This window comes from Oxyura jamaicensis, chromosome 7 (assembly GCF_011077185.1).
Source record: "Oxyura jamaicensis isolate SHBP4307 breed ruddy duck chromosome 7, BPBGC_Ojam_1.0, whole genome shotgun sequence".
Lineage (NCBI taxonomy): Eukaryota > Metazoa > Chordata > Aves > Anseriformes > Anatidae > Oxyura > Oxyura jamaicensis.
The window spans coordinates 32,499,670-32,514,758 of record NC_048899.1 but is presented as its reverse complement, the minus strand read 5'-3'; the positions used below and the strand labels follow the sequence as shown (position 1 = coordinate 32,514,758).

The 15,089-nt window shown below is 41.9% G+C and overlaps 1 protein-coding gene and 1 long non-coding RNA gene across 2 annotated transcripts in view; one reads left to right on the top strand and one right to left on the bottom strand.

Moving 5' to 3' along the window:
• Positions 1-6,922, bottom strand: part of MGAT5 (alpha-1,6-mannosylglycoprotein 6-beta-N-acetylglucosaminyltransferase) — a 116,520-nt gene extending 109,598 nt beyond the window's left edge. Inside the window, exon 1 of the mRNA XM_035330822.1 lies at positions 6,741-6,922. The gene's annotated coding sequence lies outside the window, so the exon portion shown is untranslated. The remainder of the gene's footprint in view (positions 1-6,740) is intronic.
• Positions 6,923-7,611: 689 nt separating this feature from the next.
• On the top strand, positions 7,612-12,568 carry LOC118169510. The gene is made up of 3 exons (XR_004752171.1): positions 7,612-8,288; positions 10,546-10,686; positions 12,366-12,568. It is a non-coding gene; the product is annotated as an uncharacterized LOC118169510 (long non-coding RNA).
• The last annotated feature ends 2,521 nt before the right edge of the window (positions 12,569-15,089 follow it).

The following is a 15,089-nucleotide window of genomic DNA, read 5'->3' as shown; positions in this document are numbered from 1 at the left end:
ACTAGCTTACCAATAAACTCAATTAGTATCTAAGAAAATGGTTATTAGAAATAAAAACCTGCTGTTTTAAAGTATAACCATAAAAGTAATTTAATTTGATCGCAGGCTCTTAAGATTTGTCTGAATATTTAGGACTAGTTGATTTTATATACAGTAAAATAGCTGCAAATACTTTCACTGTATTTTTCTGCTTAAGCTTTCCCCTCCTGTATGCATTTTCCACTGTAGTAAAAGAAAAGAAGCTGCCTAACACGTATAGATCTTAAGTGCCAACAGCGCAATGCTACATTTCTCCACGCTCCTGGAGGATCACAGAATTTCTAGGTTGGAAGAGACCTCAAGATCATCAAGTCCAACCTCTGACCTAACACTAACAGTCCCCACTAAACCATATCCCTAAGCTCTACATCTAAAATCAATAGTGTTGGTTGAGAAATTGCATTTCATGAAGGGAAATACAGACAGGGAAACTGTTCATCTTAAGAACTTGCAAAGCAAAACAATGTGCCGAGGAACTGATTGAAAAGATGCAGCTGTAATAATCTGGTCAAGTATCTAGTACAACCCATGCTGAAGCCCGAGCAGTACAGCCTGAGAAATATCTTTATTATTATTATTCCTTTTCCTATGCAGAGTGTTCCACATCATTTTCCTGTTCTGCCAGATCAGGAAATGCAGATACTGATTTCACTGACAAAATCCCACCAAAATAGAGGGGTGACAACTCTTAATTAAACTTAAGGAGGAAAAAAAAAACTTTTGTTTGTTTCTTGTCTGTTTAAAGTTCACACCCAATTTCTAAACCTAGAAGCTAAACTTTCAAACAGTTTGAGCCCTTCAAAAGCCTCTCTCAAGTAAGTCATTTTGTTCAGTTCTCCAAATATTTTTTTCCAGACTCTTTCCTGAGCTCTCTAGACCTGTTTCCACAACCCCTCCGATGAAGGTACATTACATATTTTAACTTTCAACCTGAAACTCCACCAACACACAGAGACTAAGGAAGTCGCTCTTCTGGTCCCACTCTTACGTACAAGCCTACCTCTAAGACTTCCCCTGTCCAAGCACCGAAATGGTACCTTGCTTGGACTGCTTGCCTGCTTGTGTTTTAAACATCTCCTTGCTGCCCAGGAAACAGCCCCCTCATTTTGCAGCCCCTCCTGCCAGAATCATTGCTGAACGCCCTATATGCCTACCACTAGCCAAATACATTTTTGTCAGGACTCTGTGTTTCAGGAGGGGGTTTCAGAGCTGTTTCTTAGGTTGATTTAGTTTTACAGTGTGTTAATCGGAGAGAAAAGTTTGTATCCACATCCAGTAAATTATCACGTACAGAGAACACTGCTGCCAAGCTCCTTTATCACAGGTGTTTGCAAAATAAGCATGAAAATTTCAGTGTTAAGAATATTTCTGGATTTTTCTAGGCATGAAATACATAGCTGCTTTGCTCCTCTTTTTTCTTTTCCCCCCCCCCCAGGGAGAAGACTCCTTGTCAGGTGGCTCAAATTCCAAGATCAGGTAGACAAACAAAGACACAGCAAGGTAATGCTCTGTTCTTTTTAGGAAAGGTGTGTGTATGTGTGTTCATTTTAACGTACAATTCACACCAAAAGCAAAACAAAGAAAACTCATCCTGACAAGATGATGAAGATATGGATGATGTTTGCTAAATACTTCTCAGCAGATTCTATGTTCTCTATATTTATTGCCTTTTTTTTTTTTATTAAAAACAGAAAGCTTTAATTGCATCTAGGTAGAAATGGGTGATTCAAACCAACTTCAGGGAAAGGAAACGATTTGACTGTTCCTGTCACTTGGAGCAATGTTTGAGAAGCCCTAGTAGTGGAAGCGGTTTGTTTGTGCAGAAATAGCCTTCACACACAGTGGACTGCAGCAGTGCAGGACTGGGGCTCTACAGCTAGGTCATGCAGACAGTGTCACTGTGTTTACGGCAGTCACATCACCATGATTCAGAATAGAACAAGAGGAGTAAAGGGATGGCAAAAACCTTATTAACAGGAACTTCAGGCTAGCATTTGCACACTTCTTAGTCTACAACATCCAAAATTAAATCAATGCACGCACTGTCTTGAACAGAACCTATCAAGACAGACTCGTTGAAATTACATGAAAGCATTTTAAGAAGTAAATGATCTGTTCAAAGATTTATTTTTGCTATGAATACCGTATCAGAAAGGTGCAAATTCACTAAACGAGTTAAGAAAAACATGCCGAACTCCTTCACGCATCCCACCTTGGCAAGTTTGACATCACCAATGAAACATTTCAAATAGACCATCTACAGTCAAACCACAAAGTTGTTTTTACAAAATAGGTCATAACAGCAGAGAAAAATGAAAGTTTGACTACATTGGGTCCCTAATACTTGGAATAATCTTCCACGTATACCAGATGTGTATTACAGCCACACTCTGCAGAGCTCAAGGGCGACTTCCAAAAACGGCCACGAAGCAACTATTGGAGATTTGTTCATTCTGTCAGACACGGCGGTGGCAAGGGAAGAAGAAAAGAACGGATCTCTGAAGCAAGGGAACAGACATACAGAGAAAGCAGGGAGGTGACAAAGAGGAGAGGGACAAGAGAGCATTTTAAGCCCAGGAGAACCACTGCCTCAGTGAACCCACGCATACAGCTTTGCACTGCTGGAGGTCTTCTGTAGGAGTGCGTGACTTGACTCCACTCACACACGTTTCAGACAAGAGGACTATCACATAACATGCTGGAATCCAAAGGGTCCATATGTTGATATGTAACACGTCCAATAAACCTTCAGATCACAGAATACGGCAGGATTTGTAATTCACTGCAGCTTGTACCTTTAATGACCACTTCATTAGTAGCTATCTGAAAATGTTTTAATAGGACCTCAAAAGAGGTTATGTAAACTGCTCTAAACAGTCAGAAGTGCTCACATGGCTCACCTGATTCTTTGGGAAGCAGAAAATACATCCTTAACAGGTAACAGACAGGAAGCAGCAACAACCTTCCTCACCCAAATCTCCAGAAGACTTAGAAAAGACATTCTAGTTACAAAACTATTCTCAGGAAATGTAAGCAAAAGGAATACATTGTTTGGGGAGAACCCAAAAAACTCTGACACAAAGAAAAGCAACAAACTCCATGATACAAGACCAGCAATTGATAAAAGTGAAATCAGTTTTTTTCCTACCAGTATGAATCTCCTTCCTTCTTATGTAAGGAGAAAAAAAAAAAGTCACTAAAACAATGTGCCTGCTACTTGTAACCTACGTGAACCCTTTTGTCTGAAGGATGAGGTCAAAAGAAGTGGTTGATAACTTTCAAATGCTACAGTCTTCTATCAGGAAAGAAAAAGCAGTAAGACAAACAGCAGTGAGCTGGACTAATAATCAAGGTTAAACAACAGTTTGGAATGCCTGTGGGATGTATGAAGAAATATGCTTAGCTAATAGGAATAACAGGACCTTGTAAGACTCAAAGAAGGGCAAGGATCACAGGATTCTTAGCTCATACAAACCATAAATAATAAATCAAATGAATCACATCATTGACTTAAGCTTTCCTCCTGAAAAGGGCTTCGCTACTTTGAATCATACTTTGCTACTTGGAGCATTCAAAGAGGGAATCCCTGTCCCCCAAACTAATTTTGTCTTCTCCATTCTTTCCTTTGTGTCTCCCTAGTACACAAGCTGCCACAGACACACAGAAGTGCCACATTTTTAGCAGAAGTTCCTGGCAGAAGCAACATCCTGGCTTGAGCGCGTGCATCGTGGGCTGGAAGGAACCACCTGATTAAAACCAACAAGACTTTTTTTTTTTTTTTTTTTGCTAGGCGAGACCAAAACCCTGCCAATTGGTCTCAAGACAGCTCAACTATCATCCCAGCTTGACCAGAAGAGTGAGGCTATCCACCTTGATGAAAGCTTGCATGGTCACAACAAGCAGCTGCCTCGCATCCGAGAGGTTGTGCTAGCACTCATGTCACTACTTCTAATCACAGCTGTTCCTCCTCAAACGCTGTCCAAATACAGCTCCTATGTCACTAACCAAAGCCTTACACAGAACTAAAAAAAGTTTGTAGAAAACCTTACTCACCTTCCCTCTGTGGTTCTGAATGACAGCAACTGTTACCAACACCCATGAGAAGAACAAGAAACTGACAAAAGATGGGATCACAAGCGAGGGAAACCAAGCCACTACCAGAATGCGATCTGAACATGAAACTTAGTTCTCACAGAAGTTACATGGTGTTACACTCATCCAGCCTGTTCAAGACATGGAAGTGAGTCACAGTGAAGCCTGCACAGATTCAATAACGTATACCAGTAACAGGAGGCTAAAACAAGAAAATCAGAGACGTGTGGTGTGTATGTTCATACACAGAGGCAAATACAAAAGTCTACTTTTCCTTCTGAAGCATTGCAGACAAAAGGGGTTTTGCTTTTTGTTTAAGTGCCTACGGTATACGAAATGCAGAGATGTGCAAATACTAACTCGGCAAAAGCAGAGAAGATTAAAGGACGGCATTATACCACTCCAACCACTTAAGAAATTCCTTAAATTGAAGACACAATAATAGCAGAACTGCTTGATTCGTGGAAGAGTTTCCCTTCATCAGATTTGCAGCTAATTAGTACTGTGCAGTATGTTCATCTCCTTCAGCAGTTACTTCTGAGTTTCATTACCAAGTGACTGCAGGAGCACTGCTCTGGTTCCAAACACCGCTAAGCAAGCGAGTTCGGCAGGCACTTTTGGAATAACATGACGTAAATGAAAATACTACCAGAACCTGGCTTTTTGATATGTAGCATATCAGATTTCTTTCCACCATCTGTTCAATAGACTACGTCAATGTCAGCAAGTAACCATAAAGTAACACTTGCTGCTATATCTACCTTATCTGTCCCTTCTCATATCAATGAAACCAAATTCCCTCATGAAACACTAAGGCAATCTTCGTTAGCATTCAACCTGCTCAAAATATGAACGCCGTGCTCACAAAAACCTTCAGAACACGTACCACACAGCTAATAATCAAGTTACTACATCAGGGCAGGGCACTTAATGTCAACAACCTCTGAATTTTAATAAAATTTGAAAGCCAAGATGGGGAGGAACACGGCACAACATGCAAATTTTATTAAAACGGCGAAGCGAACTTCTTAGATGACAGCAGAATGTAATGCCAGAAACATAACCTTGTAAAAATAAATAATAAAAAAATCAGACTGAAATGAATGGTGCTACTAAAAGTCTTCATATTACCTCAAGTGTAGAAGTTGATGGTATAACTTTTTGTCTTTTTGTTTAAATCATGGGAAGGGAATTTGGTTGGAAGGAGATGACAAATTGGAGAGCAATTGTTAATCGTTTCAGGAATCCAGAGCACCTCATTATTTTGCCAGATTCCACATCACGAAGCAGATTAAGGATTTTAGATGATCTGCACTCAGTGTTGCTGGCCACTTCCTAAGTTTTAGGCAGTTTAGTTCCTGGAGCTTAAGCGACCTGATCTTCTTACATTCGGTATTCATCCACTTTGTCTTTTAGCATCTTTTCAGTCCAGGCTGTACAAGCTGGCTTCTTCTTAGACAGCAAGATGGATTTACCGCCCAGAAAAGGGATGCATATATTGTTTAATCCTTTTTTGCTCATGGAAAATAAATCCATATTCTACATAGGAGAAAGAGAAAACAGCCTGTATACCTTAAATTAAGGTGAGCAGATATTCCTTTTCATACTGCTCTGCTTAAGACTACACTATTCCCTATATTCTCCTGTACAGGTACAGAGCAGAAGGCAGCACTCAATTTTGCATTATATGAAATGAAAACACCACAAAAAAAAAAAAAAAAAAAAAGTGTTGGATTTTTTACGACTATTAGGCTTGGCACAGCCACCAGTGACTATGTGAACCGTGGGTCCCGCAGTAAGCAAGATTTCTCATGAAGAACCCAGTCATTACACGAGATGAAGAAAGAAAAAGGTAAATCACCCCTTCAGACTAAATTGGACCGGGTGTCCCCAGGCAAAATGGCTTCAATAGTAACTAACAAGAGCTAACCGGTTCCTCCTATTAAGAGAGGCTGTCAGTCCTTGACGAAATGGTAAAACTATTCGGGAAGAGCCGCGAGCAGCTCGTCGAGCCGGGAGCGGAGGCGCAGCCTGCCCCTGCAGCCAGCTGCCGAGGACGCGGGCAGGCACGGCGGGTGCCATCCCTCCGCCCTGCCGGGGTCTGCCACACAGGAGGCTGCTCACGGGGACCCAGCGCTCGCACCGAGCCACCATCCGTGCCCGCAGCGAGGGCAGTGAGTCACGCTGTGGGGAAAGCCACGGCGCTATTTCACGGGGACGGGCGGCAGAACCGCTGAGGGAAATAGGAGCGGGTACCCCAACGGCACGGATCCCAGCGGACAGCCTTCGGCATAAAGGGCAGGTGCCCGTCTCACCGCGGCTCTGAGGGGCTGGTGTGCCCAGCCCCGACCTAGAGCCGCCCCCAAAGTTCCCCGGCAGCGGCTGAGGAGGAGCGGGCGCCCTGAGGAGGAGCAGCGGGCACCCTGAGGAGGAGAACCGGGCGTCACCGCCGCCCCCGGGGGCCATCTTCCCCCGCTCCCCCCCCACCTCACACACCCCACGACCCCCGCGTGTCCCCTCCCTCCCCCAGCTCTCCCAGCCGGGCCCCGCCACCCCCCAAGGCCCCGCCGGAGGAGCCGTGAGGCGCCCCCCGTCCCGCCTCGCCTCACCTCAGCGCCTCGCCCGAGCGCAGCCCCCCGCGGCGGGCGGGGCGCGGCGCCCATGGGCCCGCGGCCTGAGGGGCGGCCGGGCCGCCTGGAGGAGGGCGCAGGGAGCGTCTGCAAAGTGCCGCGCGCGGAGGGAGGAGGAGGAGAGGGAGGAGGAGAGCGGCGCGGCCCTAAGGAGAGGGGAGGGAAACGGGGGGGGGAGAGTGCGCGCGCGCACGCCCGCCCGCGCCTATGACAGGCTGAAGGCACGGCAAGGGAGCGTCTGCAAAGTGCGAGCCCGGCTGAGGGAGGGAGGAGGAGGAGGAGGAGGGCGGGAACGTGCCGCCCCCTCAGCGCCCGGCGCTCCGTCAGGGGGCGGCTGCGGGTGACGGGGGACCCCTGGCGGGCGGCCCCGCTCCTCCAGCCGGCCTCCTGCCTCCTGCCACAGAGGGATGAAGCCTCACGGGTTCGCCGTGAGGGGCGGCGGTGGTGGTGGGCAGGCTGCTGCCGCAGGGGGACAAAACGGCTGGGAGGGCGATGGCCACCGCGCCTCGGTTGTTCTGCGCTCATCTGAGGCTTGTTTGGGATGCGGACACAAAGGAGCTGATGTAACGCTCATCGGTCACTTTTGAGTTGGATGTGATCTCTTGCTGAAGTAACATACCCAGAAAATAACAACACAAGTTCCCCAGCAGAGCCCTTTCCAAAGGCAGAAGTAGGAATTGCTAGCGTACAGCTCGCGGAGGTGATCCCGCACACAGGGTTAGGAAGTTACGGCGATTTTACGGTGTCTGTGTCTGACTTGGCTAAATGGAGAAACCTGGCAGTGATGAGCACGCCAAGCACATCCATTAAGGAGGTGAGAACTGCACGGCTGAGGATGCTCCCTGGCTGAGGGTGCTCCCTGTCCAGCAAACACGCACTGAGGAAAGGACAGCTCCTGGGAGCACAGGGGGCAAGAGGCCAAGGGAAGACAGCGGAGATCCCTGCAGTGTTAAAGCGTTAAGAGAACCCAACCATAAGCTGGAATTTACCTGTTTATTCCTCGTTATGGTGTGTAACAAGCAGCTCACCGCTTATAAAGTTTTAGCTCTCTCAGGCCTGTTCTACACTCAGCAAGAAAGCTGCGGTTAAGTCTTCACCCATACGCTTGCTCATTCTTTACCTACAGAAAATGAGTGTTTGTGTGTGGGGGTGAAAGCATAAGGAGAGGCTGATTAGGACCATTAAGGCCAATTAATGCAATCAGGGCCCTGATGCTGGCATCTCACCTCGCCTGTTTTGTGTTGTTGAGTCACAAGTTCTCTCCACCTCCAGGACACTGCTTGCTAATCCCCCACCATCTCTAGGTGCTGGGAGGAACTATGTGGAAGTGCTACACGGGAATTTAGGGTGTCTCTGAAAGGCACCTACATGTTCAAGGATTAGCCAGAAGTGTGCTTCCCAGGGGCCATCACACTCCGCCATGTAACTCTGCACGTGCTTCCTGAGTGTCTCCACAGTTATATCTGCACTGCCTGTAACCAAGCACATCCCATGAGCACATGTTCAGTGGTTGAAGAAGATAAATTTGTAAGTCTGTTGCGTGTGTGGGAACACTTAAGCTTTGTATAAGGCTGGCACTGAGGACATACCTCTTGTTCATGGAGATCTTCCAGCTTAATCTGAGGCCTGATTTATTAATGAAGAAAAAAATGATATTCTGGTATAGGTATTCTGTATATCACCTACTGACGCTGTTCTCCCACTTGATTTTGTGTCTGAAAGTCATGGGTATAGCTATGCCATAAGTAGGTAACTTTAAAAGTCCCTTGTGTGATTGTAGGCTGTGCCACAGCCTCAGATTAGCAGAGGGCTCAGGCTATGTTAAGAAGTCACATATTTATGAAGTTCTGCTTGTTAACTGTGAACTCAACACAAAAGGACAGAAGTAATCCTTAAAAGACATTGAAGGGACAATTTAAGGGACATTTACATTATGAGACCAATTCTTTTGCACTTCTCTATACTGATTTTCAGGGAATTATGTTTATGGAACAGCACTGGACGATAACCTAAAATGTAAATGCACAAATTTACCAGTGCTAAGTCCAGAATTGCTTCAAGTCAGCATTTGACTTGTAACAAGAGTATAAAGTATAACAAGAGGCAAGGTATAACAATATTACAGCACACATATGTTATTGTAAAACTGAGTTTTCCTTTCCTAATAGCAAAATTATAAAATACCTTTTATTAGAGAATATACATATACAAAATATGTTTTTATATAGAAATCTCTTTCTTCTGAGGTCATCTACCTCTAACGTTCCTGCCTTGGTTCTGGTTGAAAACCCATATGTGTCTCAGGTAGATGGGCACAGCGTTATATCACTTTATACTTCTGGGATGAACAAAGCAGTAAAGCACTTGGGATGGAACTCGAGAACCTACATTATGATCTGCATCTCCTTCAAAGTCCTATTGTTTGGACTCTGGAAGGTCTCCATACTTTCTGTGCAGGGTTTCTTACCTTTTATAAACCCCACAAGTTAGCTGTTAGCTTTGCAGACACCAGGTGGACTCTGCTGGTAGGCCAAGTGCTGTGTTATTAATGTTGAATGGGACTTCAATAGAATGAGAAAGAAGAAGAGGAGAAAGTTGAAGGAAAAACTGACTGAAGTTTGAAACAAAGAGAAAATGAAAGACCTTCCTGAAAAGCATGTTTCTCTCTTCATTGTCAAGCACAGTAGCTGTGTCCTGATGCTTCCAACATACGCTTTTAAAGCTTTCTGAGGTCTCCCTCAGCTTTATTCATACAAATGCATTTACCACAAAATAACTCCAACCTTTATGCTGGAGATCAGAAAACTTGTGTGGTCTTATTCAAGAAAGTATCTTGCCTTTTTTTTTTTTGTCTGATTACACCTTTCTCAGGGCCTCATCTGTGTTTCAGAATATTTTCTGAAGTACAATGCAAAATAATTCTGAAGCTCTGTATTTTTCATCACAGCTAGTATTCTGATCACAAACTGAAATCTTGAAGAATCACCCTCTCTTTCATTCCTCATTCACAATTCAAGGTTGCTAAAGGATAACCTCGATTTAACTCTGATTAAATATCGAAAGAGTAGGAAATGGAAATGTTCTTGTCCTTTGCCCACATTCAGGTAAAGCCCCTGTTTTTAAAGCAGTTAAGACTTTGCAGTTAGGCTTTAGCTGTATCCTCCCCATCAAATTTTTATGGATATGAAGAAATCATATTTTTAAAGGTATTTTAAACTCTGTCCATCACAAAAGACCAAACCCATTAATTATTATTTGACCCTTGCCCTTGAAGGTTTTCTTCTGTCCCTTGTTCATAAATGTAACAACCAGGTTATATGATGTTCTACACCAGAAAACTGATCAGTATTCCAACAGATCTTCCCATTACCACAGGCATTGTAAATATAAATTGTATTTGTACAAACGTTTCCATTAACTTTGCATTAAGTTTTCAAACAGGAAATAAACTATTGCTTTTAGGTACCAAAACAGACATTTTCAGTGTAATGTCTGCAAAAAGTATATTAAGCAGCTCCGTGTTTGCAGGAAAAGTGAGATTTTTTTCAGAGATCACAGTGGCATTTCAGTGCAAAGTGGCATGTAATTGAAAAAATTCATAGGCATAGTCTAAATTTGATAGATCTGATGGATTCTCCAGTGTCTTGTGCTCTTCATAGTAATTAGTAAGAATGGTCATATTTTACATCCACCTTGCACAGGTTTGAATGACTTCTCAAGGTGCAAGAGATACTCTGTGTTCTCATTTGAATGCAAACTGAAATTGCACCGTGATTTATTTTAGAGACTTCATTGGACCCGGAGGAATTAAAGATTTTACTGAGCAAACAAGTCACTGGCTGCTCAAGGAGATTTGCCAGAGGGACTGTGCGGCAGATACACAGTCAAGGCAGAAACAGAGTAAAACTGAGAAAGAACAAAGGTGGTAAGGACACAGTAGAAAACCTGGGTGGGTTATTTGTATTGGTGTTTGCTATCAAGGCAGCCGTTTGGAAAATTTCCATTCCATGATCATCTTTGTGGAGCAATCATCTCAAACCGAAAAAATCAATACAAAAGTTTTTAAAATGAATTAATGAAATTAACAGTACCAGGGCTAGATGGTATTCATCCAAGTGTTTTAAAGGAATTTAGGTAGGAAATTTCTGAGCATTTATCTCTGGTATGTTGCCTAAGCAGCCTCTTTTCATAATTACTAGAGGCACCAGTTTCAGAGAGTGCTGTAGTTACTCTGAAAATTGGAAATGGATGGCTTAGCTTGACTTTTGTCCCTGATGGATTGTCTGGAAATATGCATAGGATATATACAGATGGCATACGTATAATAGATTAATATATATGCATGATGCTCTTCTTTGGAGGTAAACAACAAGCTCCCAGGCTTGTTTGCTATTTTAAGGAGTTGGTAACCATCTCTCTGATCGGGGTGAACTCTGTTCAGGTATCAGCCAACTTTAAAATCTTAAGCCAAATGCTTACTGGCTTAAAGAAATTAAATTGTCATGGGATTTGTCATAGGAGGCTTAAAAAATAGGAGTAGAAAAAAAAAAAAAAGGAAAAAAAAATAGAATTAGGAATATAGGGTCATTTGTCACTGTGGAGGGAATTTATCTTTGGAATCCCTCAGTACCTTGTTTTGTGACCTTGCTTTTTTAGCATGTTTGTAAGCCATCTGAAAAGGGAAGGAATATCGAGGTGACAACTGCAGATGATATAAAATTGCTTGTGATAATAAAATCTAAAGCTGATTGCAAAATGTTGCAGAAGGATACAGTGATACTACGTGACAAGAAAACAGAACAGCTGATATAATTTAGTGTTGTTATTGCTTTGCATGATAAATGCAAAGTTACACAGAAAAGTGACAGCCTATATATCCAAATGGATGTGTGATGTTGCTAATCAGGAATGAGATTATGAGATTATTTTGAAGAGTCTCAGAAAATATCAGCTCATGTTCAAGTGATCAAAAGAACAGAATTTGGGGAAATATTAAGAAAGGATCTGTAAACAAAATAAAACACTCCTATGTCTGTACAGATCCGTGGTACACTCGTTTCCCCCTGGCAGTTCTCTTCCCCTACCTCAAAAAAGATACAGTAAAGCTGGAAAGGATGGTAAGAGTGATCAGAGACTTTGAATTACATCATATGAGAAGAGACTAAGCTGACTAGAGACTTGAGAAAGAGGTCATAGAGATTAAATACAACAAGATTATGAAATCACAAATCATACAAACTTGAATGGGGCAGAATTTTTCAGTGTTTTCCACACCAAAAGAACCTGTGATACCCAAAGAATTTTTAGTAGTGGATTTTAAGCAAACAACATGAAATTCTCGTTCAGGCAAAATACAAGTTAAATTGTAGAACCTGCAGGATTTTCTGGAGGCCAAAAATTTAAATAGGTTCAAAAAAGAATTGCATAGTTCAAGGATAAGAGATCCTTTAGCTGCTGCTAATTAGGTAATGACTTCAAAGAAGCCTCTAAATCTGTGACCGTTAGGAAACTGGGAAGATGTTCCCTGGGGGGCATCATTCTGTATTTGTCCTGTCCCTTCCTCTGCCTACCAAAGTGTCTCCTCCTGTTCTTCCTTTGTGACAGGGAGCAGATGGGCCTTCATCTGGCTGAGCGCAGCTGCTGCTACATTCTTACTTGCTGACTGATCTGCAGAATCTTTTCTAAGGACTGTCTGCTTCACCTTAACAGAAACGACCTGAACAGGGCAGAATGCTTTGCCTTTACACTGAAATTCAACCTCCTCAAGGTGCAGAATGCCTCTAATTCAGTAAGTCATAACAAGCTGTAGATGTGATGTCTCCTTCATGCTTTCCTCACCTCCCATGCAGCACCTGGCTTATTTTGAATGGTAAACTGGAATAACTTCAAAATAACGGCTGTAAAGAATATTCTGGCATTGTTATGGTGCTGTGTCCCAGACGAACTTTTTATATATCCACACCTCTTTATCCCCAGTATAGCCCCAATAATTAGGTGCTGCAGTACTGCATCTCATAGAATGGTCTCGTGTACAAATTTATTTATTTATTTTTAAACTAATGTGTACCCTTGGTGTGGTTGCAAGCAGTGCGATGGAGAGATGAATTTGGAATACAGACAATCTAATTGCATCTCTGCTACATTATCGCTAGTGTAACCAAGGACTCTGGGTCAATGCCAAAACAAAATCATGAAACTGATTAGTTTTCAGCCTTACATTATTAATTGTTTCTGCATTTCTGTTGTTGTTCATATCCAAAACAAATACTAGGAGCCAAATAAACCTTAATTTTGATTCTGGTTTTACAATATGAACTAGGTTGCTACTTGAGATTTCAGAATCAGGCCTAGTACTTTATAAGACACATACAGGAAATGTCGTATTTCCTAAAAATTTCACAGTCTGGATAGTACTGTTGTACATATGTGTAGTTGTTCTTAAGTGATTTTTTTCTTTAAAATATTTTATTAACTTGTTTATTTGAAACTCAAAAGGATACAGATTCAGAAATGTACCTTGAAAGTTCACTCTTCACTAATGCTAAATGCATTACCACACAGGGGTGAAGAAAACAGATCACGTAGGCAGTCACTGAAATTGGCATCTTTTCTCTCTCAAGTAGCCAGGTGACATTTCACTTATGGGAACTGTTAAAGCAGGGTGTTAAAAATAGATTTAGTTTACTTTCTATCTACTTAAAAGGGAGCTGTTGTCACTATTTTGGTAATTAAAGTTTGAAAGTGGGAGGCATTTGATTTATAGAAAACATTAAACTGGAGACTGCTTTATAAAGCCAAGAAAGAACTGATTCTAAAACTTCACAAAAAGGAAACTGTTTTCAACAATTTATGAACTGTGACAAAACAGACTCAACAGGAGATAGATGAAGCTTCTGTTATTATTACAAACAAACTTAAACTGTGAGATTTAGATCAACAGCTTTGAACACTCTTCCTGTCAGCCCCCAAAAAGAAGAAAAAAAAAAAAAAGAAATTTTATGTAGGGTACTGATTCACTGTAATTCACCCCACGTCTGATATCCTGGAATATTTTTAAGCACCAGGAAATTATTTACGGTAGGTCTTGTCTGTTAATTATGAGATGGTCAAAAAGACAGAATTCTTGACTGGAGAACTGCCACATATGAGAGCTTACATGTAGGGTTGCTGGTAGTAAAGTGAATCCTGTAGGTACTCTTTGCATTAATTTGGAAGTCTGAAAGGTTAAGAGTCCTGTGGTCTATGAATCCCAAGCTGAGGTATATTTATACTGTTATTTGGTGTTATTAATAATGAAAACATTCTGGTTGGCTAAGGTCTAGATGATGCCGAGCATATACTTGCAGTTTTAGGTGCTAAATGAAAGCATTTGTGGAGTTTAGTTCTTAAATAATAACTCAGTTCTGTAGGTTATCCTAAATGGCATCTCCTTAAAAGTGATTTTAAAGTGTCAGCCTGAAAATTTTCATCTGACATCAGTGAGGATCTTTTGGATGTTTGCAGTTCTCTGGAATGCTGACATTATGCAATCTGTGGTCCCACCAAGCTTGTACAACATAAAATACAGGCACAGTCTTGTAGGACTGCAAAAAGTCTTGGAGGAGTGCTCATCCACCTGGAATATCAGTGACCTCTGAGTCTCCTCGTGCAGTTACTGGACACTTCTGGAAACTGAAAGTCTATGCAAAGGATTCTCATTGCAAAAAGAGAAAAAACTTCTTTACTTTTACAGTTTTCTGAATGTGGTGCTTGACTACGCTAAGTTTAGCCCAACGTCAGTATTCACTTAACATATTTAGAATTGACAAAATACAATGGAGTTCCTGAATTGGCTCTTGCAATAATTTGATAAAATCTATCAAATTAAAATTGTCTTCACTACTTACTAGCAGAAATATCACATCTTCTCTGTCCTACCACTGCCTTCCATCTTTTACCTTAAGCTCCCAAGACTTGTTATTTTTATGTGTTTTTACTATACTGAGGCTGAAGATCTTTTAAAAAAGGATCATTTCTTTTTTGCAGATAGTGGGCTTTATGGACTTTTTTGCATAATACAGTGGACTTTATGGAAATGGATTATACTGACTGTAAAGTATCTTAACCTTAACAGACAGACTGCTTTCTCTGAGATGCTTTTCTTGAACAAGGACATGTCATGCATGACAAAAAAAAAAATAATGAAGTGAAATTATTACGAGAAAGGAAGAATTCTGTACAAGGTCTCTTAAAATAATAAGCTACTTAAATGGTAAGTGCAGCCACTAGACATGAACCAGGTCATTTGACCTTATGTATATGCCAGCCTAAGAGAAGTCTTGCAGTAGG